Genomic DNA, 13,411 nt, shown 5'->3' on the forward strand with positions numbered 1-13,411 from the left:
CTGGGCCTCAACTAATGCATTTAATTTTACTCTGCCACAAAGAAATTGGCAACAAGGAGAAGCATGGCAGTAGATCAGTTCGCCTTAATTGGTTGTAAAGTCTACATATTAAAATATTTTATGAGGTTAAGGTATCTGCTGCAGAGGTGCCCAGTAAATCTCAGGGAATAATAATAATGGTGAGATAACTGGAGGTTAGCACATTTGTTGGAGAGATCTGTGTTTGGTGAAGTCCCAGATTTGAATCAAAGTAGTATAAGGTTAATGTGTCTCCTGCAAAGCACATCATGTAACATGCAGATGACAGATTTTTATTTTATGTAGCTAGGTAAGTAGGTTACTGCTTTTAACAAAGAGATCCTTTTGATACCTGCAGATCATAAACTGTAATCCTTGTAATATGACACAGTGAGCTATGAAGGACTCATGCACCTTGTAACCCTGTCTCATGTAACTTATCTTGTACATTGATTTACACACTTACATAATTTATTGTCAATATATGTGTATGTTACTAACACCCGGCACTGAGGTGCATAGCACTATAAAATATTTTTTTAAGAGTACAATTAAATTGTTATTTGTGTAAATACTGGGCCAGACCAACACATCTGACATTCTTACAGTGCATACACTTATATACAGGGACTAAACAAAGTTAAGAGCACCTGTGAAGAGATAACATACAAGCTGTGAGCCTTTGTTTCCCCTCCATGGCATCTACATTTAAGAGTAAGGTTCCAGGCCACCTCCAGTCAGAATATGCAAACTAAATGAGGCCTGATGGCTTCTTAACTTTATCTTTGGCACTCTGGAGGTGGTAAAAAACTCCCTTGCTGCCGAGAATGGAAAGCAGACATCGTGCAGGTGCTGCTGAACGTGTGTGTCCGGTGTCTGAAAATTACATTGGGACAAGTGTATCATATTTCTGTGGAGCCCAAAATCTTGTCAGGGTGGATGGCGCCCACCTTGTGAAAATAGTGCCTGGACGCCGTATACGTGTGTGTACCCTGACTTGTGCCTTGAAAGAAAGCTGAATTACACAGGCATGAGGGCGGGTGTGGACCATTAGAAAGTGCTCTTTGACGAATTTAATGTAGAGAGCATGTGGCTGGGTGAGGATGTGAGACAGTGGCCGAGTGGGATATATTCTGACGGAGAAAGTGCCCGCGTTTTGGACTTCAGTGGGGCAGAAATTGGTGTGGCTTGAGACAAGGAGACATAAGAAAGCAGAGCACAGTTTTCCCTGAGCTTGTTCCGGGGAGTGTGGCATTACCCTTGCGAGAAAAGCAGTGAGCAAACAAGAAAGTATTGTTTGCAGTTGATAACGCTGCTTTACGTGTGATAAACAGAATGTCCTAGTAGGACAAATGGGCGGGAGCGTATTGCAGCGATAATGCTGAGATATTTGCATTCCAATATAGTTTTTCATGCAGCGACAGCGTAATATCTTCCGCGTTATGTCGGCGGCAGTAGGCAAGAGTTTGTGGGCCGGTTCCTGTGGCGAAAGCAGAGACTGCCCTGGCCAGAGGGGAGCTGTGGTGCGTCAGAGTCTGACTGCAAGACAGCTGATCGACTCATCGCTGGCTTCCAGCACAAAAGGTACTTACCGTCTGCCTTGGAATATATTTATAGAGAACCGGCCCTGGGCTAGACTGTGGGAACAGAGGGATAGCTACGAAGGTGGCCTTGATAAACAGAGCCCTAGCACCAGCCATGGTATCAGGGAGGTTAGGGGAGAAAGGTTTCCATGGAAGAATGTTCTAGGGATACTGGGGGAGACGTGCAGAAGACTATCTGAAGGGTGGGTCAGGATTAGATGGAGAAAGGTGGATGGGTGGACAACAATAATGGTGGGCATTCTGGTGTGGATGGAGAGGTGTTTAATGTGTAAAATAATGAGTATCAGTGACCAAAGCTCTGCTCAGAAGCCCACATCTGGTGCAATTAAATGTCAAAGCGCTAGATTCTGGGGCTGCGTAGTCTTGGCCCCAAGCCTGTGTAATCCATACCAGGCAACGCCTGCCCATTTATCCCTTTGTGTCGGTTATTCCATCTTTCTGTTTTTCCTTCTTTCCCGTTTGTGTGTTTTTCCCTCTCTTTCTCTAGATCAATATCTTTTGTAGGGAAAACACGTGCCAGTCCCCAGAAATGAGTGCTGATGGGCCCCACTGGCAACTACTGCCTCAAATTAAGCGCTGGGATTTAGGAGATATTGGTCTGAGTACGCCTGTCCAATTGGGAAAAGGGCTATTGAAGGCCTTTTTTTACCACAATGTTTTTTGAGGGATTGGAGGGTGTCAGAGATGGTTGGGATTAAAGGTCTAACATGATTAGTGGTGGAGGAGGTAGAGTTTGGAGATGAGACGGTGTGATTTTGAATTGAGAAGAATAAGACTGACAAAAGGGGTAAAAGAATGGCCATGCTGTTGGCTCATCGCGGAGCAGAGTGTTGCACCCAGTTGCGTCTATGGGTGCATACAGAGGGAGCTGAGGGAACCAGAGAGGATCGTATTTCATACACAAGGATGGGGAACTAGTAAAAAGTGGTCAGGTGCTAACTATATCAAGCAGTGCTTGAGTAGTTTTGGTTTACACCTGCGTTGCTTTTGTACCCACTCATTCCACACTGAGGCGCCCATGAAGGCAGTGAGCATAGGCATGAGCAGAATGGAAGTAATGGAGATATGAAGGTCAGCTAGATTCCAATTGGTTGTCCAGGAGGAGCAAGAGCTACCACCATGATACCAGTTGCTAACTTTGATGCAATCACAGATATCTTGCATGAGATGGAGGGGCCGCTAGAAATCTAAATCTACACCAATTCAATTGTGAAGTGGTCAGGTAAGCACACTAATGGAAGACATTATGGCAGGCAATTTTGTTTATCGTTGAAGGAATTGGTGGTCTCTAGAGTAGGGAGAACAGTATGCAGACCCTAAGATTACAGTGATGTGGGGCAACCCATGTGTGCTGATAATACATAAAAGGGTGACCGATCATCATAATGTTTAAAATTAACCTTTTGAGAATCAATCAGAAATGGCTTCCGGTTGAGATCGAAAGGGCTAGGTTCCTCCCTAGATACATGTTCAAAGGGTCTAGAAAACTGCAGATGGTAACCAGGCAAGAAAACGAATAACCCGAGAAGTTACCAGTTTTTGCTGAAAGAGGGGATAGTACATATAATGTATCAGAGCATCGTTTTGGAAAAGCCAATTTTGTTTTGACATGACAGAGTTCATTTGTCATTTCTTAGTATTGAAACTTACAGAATGTGTATGATAGAATTTGTGCACCTCTTAGTCGGATCTAGGAGAACGACAGAGAGGTAGGGGGAAAATAAATACCAATTGTGCTGTCTTGTTACATGTTGGTGAACATCATTTAAGGCTAGCTATCAAAGTTAAGATGAGGCTAGAAACTGTCTGTTACTGAATAAAGTAGAAGGGTACAAAGAAGGCAGCAGTGGGCAGATGGATGTTCAGGTTGCATTTAAGACCAATAGCATTAGGTAACAGCTACTATTCAATTGATTATTAATAATAAAAAATGGATGGAGGTGGCAAACGGGTAGATCGACCTCCCTTTTAGAAAGACGATCAAGCTGATTGATAAAGGTGAAGTCTAAAGAAAGACAAACAACAAGGCAGAGTCAAATACACGTTAAATTATGTTGAAAACTTGTGAAAAACCTACGGCCTGCCTCAATAAAGTGACCTTTTTAGGCCTTGGATTAAGACAATTTTAGATGTTAGTTAAGCAGGCTTATTGTTTCCAATACATTACATATATATAGAGTGGGCTTTGGGTCAGCCCCATGCTCATGGTTTGATGGGTTTGTGATTTATCTCAATTGTCCATTTGATGGCTTTCCCTGTGTATTTGTTTGTTTGTCCAAACCTGCAGCATTCTGATTGGAATCCTTGCACTGCATCCTTAAAGGGACTATTTATAATTGTAGTTTTTACTCCGTGTGAGTGTGTTTCCTTCTTCTCATCTTGCTTTTACTTCTCTGCGTTCTCCTTCAATTTCCCCCTCCTCCACCCAACTCCCTGCCCTGCACTCCATCATGCTCGTTTGCTTTTTTTTTAATTGTCTTTCTTCTCCTGTGTTTGCTCCTTTCATTACCCTCCCTCCCTACTCTACTGTTCTCCATCCTGCTCTCAGTCATTTATTTTTATTCTATATATTTTTTGCGCTGTTTGCTCCCACTCTTTTTAGGTCAAGCCTGGGCAGCGCATTTACTTCTCTGCGAGCCATGCTGTATTATAGCCTTATAGCCCGCCGTAGAGGGCTATACCAGCTATTAAAGGCCCTCTCCAGCGTTAAAGGCCCCTAGCCGAAGGCGAGGCCCTTTAACACGGGAGAGGGACTTTAATAGCGGTATAGCCCATCTACGAAGGGCTATAAGGCTATTAGAACATTCTGTCACTAGAGGACAGAATGTTCTAACAAAAAAAACAAAGCCTTTTGGGAGCGTGAGGGGATTGGAATCCCCTCAGGTTCCCTGAAGCCTTTGTTCACAGCCAGAGCTGTGAACAAAGAAACATTGGAATGTTGGTGCTCCAGGCTTATACCAGCCATTATAAGCCCAGAGCACTCCATTGTTTTCAATGGAGCTCCCAACATTCCAATGTTCTAATAAGGTATGGAATAGAAGCTTAGCCCATTTCCCACCCATTTTTTCAATTGGCTCCTGTTACTGTCCTTGTGAATTCGTTGCTTTTGATCCATGAATAGGCTTGTTAGTACCACCTTGTATGCATTTGTAAACTGCCATGAGGACTGGACCTTTTACTTGTGTTGGTACTCTGCAGCTTTTATTACCAGTTCGCGAGGACTATTAACGTAATTAAGGGCTCTTTGTTTAGCTGCAGAAGCAGGCACGATGTGCTGTTTGTGTTTTCCTCGCTTTTGAAATTTTTTTTTTTGCTCTTGCGCCCCCTCGTAATTAGTGAGCACGCTTCAGCCTGACCTGCCTGATAGCAGAGCAGTGGAGATAGGGAAACAGAGAGGTAGGGCTGCGATGTTACTATTGTGCGCCTATTTATTATTTTATAACCAGTAGACTGGAATCCCACTACATTCTGTTTTCACTCTGTTTCTCGCCCTGGCTAGTTTGTTCTTTTACATGCTTTTGTTTTATTTTCAAATCTGCAGATCATGATGTTGCTACTGTGCACATATTTCTTATTTCTAACCCTTACTCTAACAATCCACGACATGCTGTTTGCCTTTTGCAAGTCTCCCTGGGTGGTTCGTAGTTTTATATGCTTTGGTTTCCTTTTTAAATTCGGATATCATAATGTTGATATTGTGCGCACATTTCTTTTTTCTAACTCATACACTGTGATGCCACGATATGCTCTTTGCCTACTGCAATTCTCCCTGAGTTGTTTGTAATTTTATATGCTTTTGTTTAGATCGTGAAGTTGCTATTGTACGCTTATTTCTAATTTCTTCTTTTTTATTTTTTTAACTTTTTTTATTTTATTTTTAAATCTTAGCCAGTACAATGGCAGTTTAGTCATATATTTCTCAAGTTTCACAGTTTTATTAATCATTTTCACATGTAAACTTACAGCGGTTATGTTACAGTACTTACTTGACTGGTGCCTCTCCCCCTTCCCCCACTGTAGGTTTAGCAGGACCCGCCCCAAGTGTACCCTCTTGGGAGACCAGGATGTCGATCGACAAGTTATGGGCCGAACGTGGAGGGGCTTGTATTGTCTGTTTCTTCCCCAGTCCTCTCCATTTTGTAGTACTTTAACCATGACTTCCAAATTTTTCCAAAGTTTTTTGGGCACCCCTGGCCGTATAAACAATTTTCTCTGCCCTCATGTATAAGTCCATGCTGGCCCGCCACTCTGCCATGTTAGGCGACTCCGTTTCACCCCATTACCTAGCAATGTCACGCACGGCTACTATAATTCCCAGATTACTCAAAAGGAGTTTGTATCTGGAGATATCTACACCTATGGGGATAACCAGCAGGACGTATTTTGGGTCCATAGGGATTTGCACTTCCAGTATGTCATTTCAATCCTTGACTATTCGCGACCAGTACTTTTGTGTTTGCTGGCAGTCCCACAGGGCATGTATATATGTTACTTGCTCTGTCCTGCAACACAGGCAGTTGGGTGTCTCAGCCCTGCCCATTGTGTGGAGTCATGCTCTGTCATAGTACACCCTATGTAGTATTTTAAACTGTATTAATCGGAGTATAAGCTTAATTGCCACTTCCTATCAGCACCGCTTCTCAATCGATGTCTTCAAGTTTACCTGTAGTTTCCTCCCAATTGCCTCCAAGAGCTAGCAATCTATCGGGGTTATTATTTCTTAAGGTTCTATATGTCCAGGAGACAGCCTTCGAGGATATCTCTTTCTGTAGTAGTCTCCCTTCTAGCGGTGCGTATTCTGGCATGTCCATTACTTCTGGTTTTTGCGCCCTCCAAGCATGTTGTAGTTGTAGATATTTGTATTGTTGTTCATGTGTCAATTGATATTATGTTTGGAGCTCTGTAAACGTAATTAGCTCCCCCTTTTTAATAATGTCTCCTAATGACGTGATCCCAACCATGTCCCAGCCCTTAAAGCCCTGTAGCTTCATCAGCTCTGGTAATCTCATTCCCTCCCACAACGGTGTTGCTTTGGTTAGTTTCTTGTCCCAGAGCATCTGTCTTTCTGCTCCTTTCCACACCTCGATCGCCCTCTGCATAGCAGGTAATAGGCTCGATGTCCCAGCACCTCCATATAAGTACTGAAACTGGAGTCTCTCGAGGGAGTAAGTGGAGTGGTCACCTGGAGCATGGCACCATTCATTAATAATAATGAAATGTGCCACTCGATAATATGCTTGAATATCTGGTAGGGCAGATTCTACTGGCTGCGTTGCAGTGTTTGCAATGCCACTCTTGGATGTCCCCCATCCCACAGAAGTGTCCGCAATTCACTGTTGACCGTCTTGAAGATATTGTGCGGGATCCTATGATACGTGTTTTGGAGTATATACAGTCGTTTGGGGAGTGTTACCATTTTGTACATGGCTGCTCTCCCTGATAGGGTCAAGGGGAGTCGCCTCCGTCTGGCCTCGTCATCCCGGAATTCCACAAGGACTCGTTTAATGTTGTAGTTGAGGCAGTCAGTCATGTTCCTCAAGATGAATAGTCCCAGGTATTTAAAACCCTCTACAGTAATGGTTAGGTGTTCTGGTAGTGAGTATATATATCTTCAGGGACTCCTACGGGATATAGGCGCGATTTCCCCCAATTGATATTAAACCCAGAATATTTACCGTATTCCCCGACTAGTTGGAGTATCAAGAGAAGTGACCTACCAGAGTTAGTGACATAGAGTAGAATGTCATCTGCGTACAGGGCGATCTGTTTATTTACCAACTGTCCACTACTGTCTTGGAATCCGCTAAGGACTGGATGTGTCCTGATTTGACAAGCAGCGGCTCCAGGACCAGAGCGAAGAGCTTGCTCTTTGGAAGGGAAAGTCAACTGATTTTACTCCATTGACTCGGACTCAGGCTTAAGGTTGGGTGCATAGGAGTTCTACCCAGGCTATAAATGTTTGCCCAAACCCAAAGCTCGCAAGGACGCACCTCATGAAAGGCCAATAAACGGTATCGAAAGCTTTTTCTGCGTCTAGGGACAGCAGAATATGTGGGGTGGCTCTATTCTTTACTGTATCTAGACAGTTGGCCAGTCCACAGAGATTAAAGCGTGTAGCAAAAAGCCTGATTGGTCACGATGTATCAGAGATGTAACTACGGGTATAAGCCGTGTTGCTAGGATAGAAGCCAGGATCTTTGTTTCAATATTCTGGAGTGAGATTGGGCAATAAGATCCGCAACACTCTGGGGGCTTGCCTGGCTTTGGTATTACAACCACTGCGGCCAAACGTAGGTCTAGCGGCACCATCCTCTCTTTCCTTGCAGCTTGGAACATCTTTAAGAGATGGGGAGCCAATAGCCCTGTATTTTATTTAAAAAAGTCTGCTGGGAGTAAATGTAAATGTAAATGTACAGGAATTTATATAGCGCAAATCACCAAGCGGTTTCTAAGCGCTTGCTTAGGGAACCCATCCTGGTATTCCCCTGTGAGATAACCCCGGCAGGGTATCCGCAGGGTGAAAGCCAGGCATCCCGCCGCGAGGGGCCGTTGTGGAGATTAAGCAAGCTATTGCCCAGAGTCGCAGAGTGTGAACCCGTGAATCGAGTAGGCACCGGAGCGTGAATTGTCAAGTCCATGGACATTTTAGGACTCAAGACCCCGCCGAGCCGGGAATTGAACCCTGGTCCCGGGCTGACCTCTGCTTCCAGGTCTGCCTCCTCTAACCAGTGAGCCACACTTCTCCACTAGGAGTCCATTTGGCCCTGAGGTTTTCCCCAACGTTTGTCTATTTATGGCATCCTGCACTTTAGTTAGAGTGATTTCTGCCTCCAGGCCATCCCTTTCATGTTGTTCCAGGACAGGAGTCACTATGTTGTCAAGGTAGGCCACTATCTGTGTGTGATCTGCTAGGGGTTGTATAGCCCAGTGTAAAAATGTGCAAAGGCACCTGCTATAGCCTGTGCAGTGGTGTGTTGCCTTCACTGCTCTTGTATTTGGGACACCCAATTGGCCTCCCTCTCTCTTCTACCCAGTGTAGTGAGATCTTCTCAATAATTGAAAAATATCCAGGAGAGTAAGTTGGAGAGTAATATAAATTCAATTTATTCTCATTAAAAGACCCACAGCTGATCATGTAAGAGACCAGCCTTCAAATGACCACTACATTTCACATTCTAGGTTACCTGATGTCACATAGAATATTAATGGTCAAACATTCTTTTAAAGTGAAACAGTCCAATATAATGGAAGTAATATATTAAAAAAGCATGCTAAATTTGAATGGACCATTGAGACACAAAATGCGTTTACTTCAGTCTAAGAATTGATTCTTAATGCTCCTGCCATCAAACCTTTTACTTATGGTGTTCAGAGTATAATAACTGTTGATGCTAGTGGTAAAGGACTCGGTGCTATTTTGAGTCAAATTGTTAATGGTCAGGAAAGCACTTTTGCATTTGCGAACTCTTTACATCTGCTGAGCTTAATTATAGCACTATCGAGCGTGAAGCTTTAGCATGTACATGGTTCATTGAAAAATTCAAAACGTATAAACCTTTAATGTACATGCTCAGTGATAGTTCATCAAACAAAGCTTCATCTCGGCTTTTAGATTGTTAGTCAAACTTCCAGAGTTTAATTTTGACACTAAATACATACCTGGTGGGAAAAATGTGCGTGTGGAATGTCTTTCACGCATCCCATTACCTAATGTTCATGAGTCGGTTAAATGTGAGGATGACCTTGAATGTATATATTCAATTGAAGATGTACAAAATTATAAAATTACACTTGATGAATGGATTCGCAATTTTGCTTAGGATAATTGTCTACAACATTTTAAAAATATTTGATTAATGGATGGCCTTCGGACAGAAGTCTTTCTACAGAAGAGAAAACGTTTGCCCAAATTGCTTCTGAGTTAACTTTTTCAAATGACATTTTACTTTGTCAAGATAAGTTTATTCAACCTTGAGGTATTAGAGACACTATAATTTCTCTAGCTCATGAAGGACATCCTGGTACTTCAGCTACCATTAACAAGATTAAACATACTTATTGGTTGCCTGGTATAGACAAGTCAGAACACATGTTGACCAGTGTCCTCAATGCCTTTGATCTGATAAACATTGGAAAGTTTCCAACACACCTCTTTGTCCTCTTCAGTGGCCTAGTGCAGCTTGGAAATAAATTGGTCTACATTTTGCTGGTCCATTTTCAGCTCTGAGCACAGATAAGAGGTATTTAATTGTTGCTGCTGACTACTTTTCAAAATGGATTTATATTGCCTTTGTCAAAAATGCTGATTGCAACTCTGTTATGCTACTTTTACAACGTCTATTTTACACTGAAGGTACTCTTGAAGATCTTACAACAGGCAACGGGTCATACTTTACTTCTCATGAATTTGATTTATTTTTAAGTAAATTGGATATCAAACATATACTTGTTCCATTGTTCAGTCCATCCTCTAATGGACTTGTCGAACGTGCTAACCGTTTGCTAAAAGCGGGTGTTCAAACAGCTGTAGCTAATGGTTTAAACAGACCTTCGTTTTTCTTTAAAAAAATATGGAATTATAACATCACACCCCACACTACTATGAGTGTATCACCTTTTGTTTTACTAAGGGGTCGTATGCCAACTTCTAAATTTAATCCTGCATGACTGCTTCAAAAATCTACTCAAATTCCTGTGGATTTAAAAAAAGTCAGAGCTTGTGTTGAGAAAAAACAAGAAGTTTACAAACGCAACTATGATAATCGCATGCATGTTTCTGACAAACCATTGAGTCCTGGTGATTGGGTTATTATCAAAAAACCTTTCAAAATTGCTAAAGGTCATTCTAAATTTTCATCACCTGTCCGTGTTCTTAGAGTTTCATGGATTGCAGCTCTTCTTCAGGACCGAGGTTGGTGGAACAAAAATGTGCTAATCATAATAACCAAAAACAAGCTGTCATTATTCTTGAAAATCAAAAATGTGACACTAGTGTAAATGACAACACTAATTCAAACTGGATTGGTGTTTGTGACAATCTTACTGCACCTGATGCATTGGTTTGTTCTTCTGTTTCTGCTCATACTTCTACTCCATCATCTGGGGATGGAAATTCAAATATTATTTCTTCTCCACATGTGTCTAATCCTTTAGGTTCTCATAAAGGAGAAGGAGATGGGATGAGTAGAATAAGTAGAATGAACGGTAGTGGAAGGGTCAGATCTTTACCACTCCGTTTTCGTGATTATGTCATGAATTAATTTGTATTATTATTGTTATTCTCTTTTCTTTTTCCTTTACATTTATTGCATGTATAATTATTGTTATTGTTATATTTATTGATACATTTATTTCACAATTACATTTTAGTTATTATTAATTCACCTGTGAAAAGAGGTTGTGTGTGGTAAGTTGGTAATGTTACTTCCATTATATTGTACTGTTTCACTTTAAAAGAATGTTTGACCATTAATATTCTATGTGACATCAGGTAATCTAGAATGTGAAATGTAGCGGTCATTTGAAGGCTGGTTTCTCACATGATCAGTCGTGGGTCTTTTAATGAGAATAAATTGAATTTATATTATTCTCTTACTTACTCTCCTGGAATTATTTCAATTATTGAGAAGATCTCACCACATAATTTGGCGATTATGTGCTTTGCACGCGTGGGTTTGGATCCCATCAATGTCGCCAAATTATGGAGTGAGATCTTCTCAATAATTGAAATATATCCAGGAGAGTAAGTTGGAGAATAATATAAATTCAATTTATTCTCATTAAAAGACCCACGACTGATCATGTAAGAAACCAGCCTTCAAATGACCACTACATTTCACATTCTAGATTACCTGATGTCACATAGAATGTTAATGGTCAAACTTTCTTTTAAAGAGAAACAGTACAATAAAATGGAAGTAACATTACCAACTTACCACACCCAGCCAAGCTAGGAGTCTCCCCGCTCTGTCTCCTGTTTCATAAAGTCTATGATGAGTGGCTTGGATTTGAGTTTGCACCTCATGTTCGGTCAGGTCCAGTAGTTCTTTGCGTTTAATTGCCAGCTGCCTCAGGCGGATGGCTTCAGTGTCGGGAGTTATGCAACTCTCAAGTTCCAGGAGTCTATTCTCTAGAGATTCTATTTGTTTAGTTTCTTTTCTATACTTATGTTCTATGACATCTTAGATTTTACCTCTTAGCAACACCTTGTAGGCTTCCCAGAGGGTAGTATGTGAGGTAACCGAATCCTTGTTCTCCTGGAAATATATCTGTTTCCGCTTTTATTATTTCCCTGACAGACTGGTCCCAGAGCTCCCACGCATTCTGTCTCCAGTCTGTTCACTGTCTGTTATCCATGCTTCTCATCATCAAACAGAGGGATGAGTGGTCTCATATACCTCCTGCCATGTACGCTGCCTTGTCCACTGTTCATATCTCACCCGCCGGAGCAAGGAAATAGTCTAGTCTAGAGAAGACGTTGTGCGCCCCAGAGAAATAAGAATTTGTATGGTCTAATGGGTATTGCTGCCGTCAAAGGTAAACCAGCCCCAGCGAATTCACGAATTCCGCTAGCGGGGTAGGTACACGCGTTGTTCTGGCTATGTGCGTTCGGTATATAGTTGGATCAATTACATCATTAAAATCGCCTCCAATAAGGTGGGTAGGTGTGTCTGAGTCTAATAATATCTTGGCAAGTGCCTCTAAGGTTGGAGTTTGCAGTCGTGGAGGAGCATAGATCCTAATTAGTGTAATTGTGTGTCTTCGTCATTATCACTGGACATCTGCAAAGGTCCCGTTGGGGTCTACCCAGGTTTTGGTTGTGCCGAAGGGTAGTTTTTTTTTTAATAAGAATGGCGATACCACCTGCCCCCGGGGAAAATCCTTCATGGGCTAGAGTTACATAGGTCCCCCTCCAAATGAAGGCACACTGTGAGCCCTGCAGATGGGATTCCTGCAGTAAGACGATGTCTGGTTTAAGTTGCTTAAAGTATCTGGTGACCAGTCCCCCTTAGATTTTGCTGTCCAACCCATTAACATTCCATGTCAGCGCCGTGTATGTTCCATTATCCGTATGCATGGTGCCTCATTGCCTTTATTGTAGGGGGTCTGCCTGTTGGTCACTTGACCTCTGTTTCTGCCTGTCAGGTGGAATGTCTCTGCTTCTGGCCATATTAGGAACATGTGTAATATCCAAACAACAAAACAAAACCTTTTCAGTCGAACCCGATGTCCCCACCCCACTCTTTCCCCCACCCTACGCCCATTCTCAAAACTGTCAACAGGACAACTTTGGCGTAAGACTTGTTTGAGAGGTCTGTCGTCCCAACCTTTCCCAAACACACTATGTTCTAATCAACACAGTAAAGGATATGAACTTCAAAACAAAAGATTCGCTCAAAAAACATAGAGCGCAATAGTATCTGGAGGAGGTGCAGTTCTACCCTCTATCGGCCGGCGGCGCAGCCCTTATCTCAACCTTCTTCGTCAAATTTTTCTTGGTGTTGGTCTATGTCATCTCTACTTTGTTCCCTGACATTCTGTTCTTAGAGGCGATTAATGTTCCTGAGAAGTGGATGGTCACTGTCCATGTCTGCGTGGGATTCTTTATCCGATTGGTCTGTGTGGGTACTGTCTCTCTGGCTGGAGTGCTTTTTTCAGGCTTGGTCCTGGGGCGAATCTTCTTCTGATTCCGAGAATTGCTGTGTCCCTGTTTTGTGTTGCGTGTCTTTTCGTGGGGTCTCCGCTCGTTTACCGTGTCGTCCCCTAAGTAGATGTCGCTTTTTTACTCT

At 42.4% G+C, this 13,411-nt stretch overlaps 1 protein-coding gene across 1 annotated transcript in view; it reads left to right on the top strand.

The window, feature by feature from the left end:
- The first annotated feature begins 1,410 nt into the window (after nt 1-1,410).
- The window catches only part of LOC144770175 (proton channel OTOP2-like), a 390,107-nt gene continuing 378,106 nt past the window's right edge, over nt 1,411-13,411 (top strand). Inside the window, exon 1 of the mRNA XM_078654481.1 lies at nt 1,411-1,602. The gene's annotated coding sequence lies outside the window, so the exon portion shown is untranslated. The remainder of the gene's footprint in view (nt 1,603-13,411) is intronic.

The sequence above is a fragment of the Lissotriton helveticus genome, chromosome 7, assembly GCF_964261635.1.
Source record: "Lissotriton helveticus chromosome 7, aLisHel1.1, whole genome shotgun sequence".
NCBI classification, from domain to species: domain Eukaryota; kingdom Metazoa; phylum Chordata; class Amphibia; order Caudata; family Salamandridae; genus Lissotriton; species Lissotriton helveticus.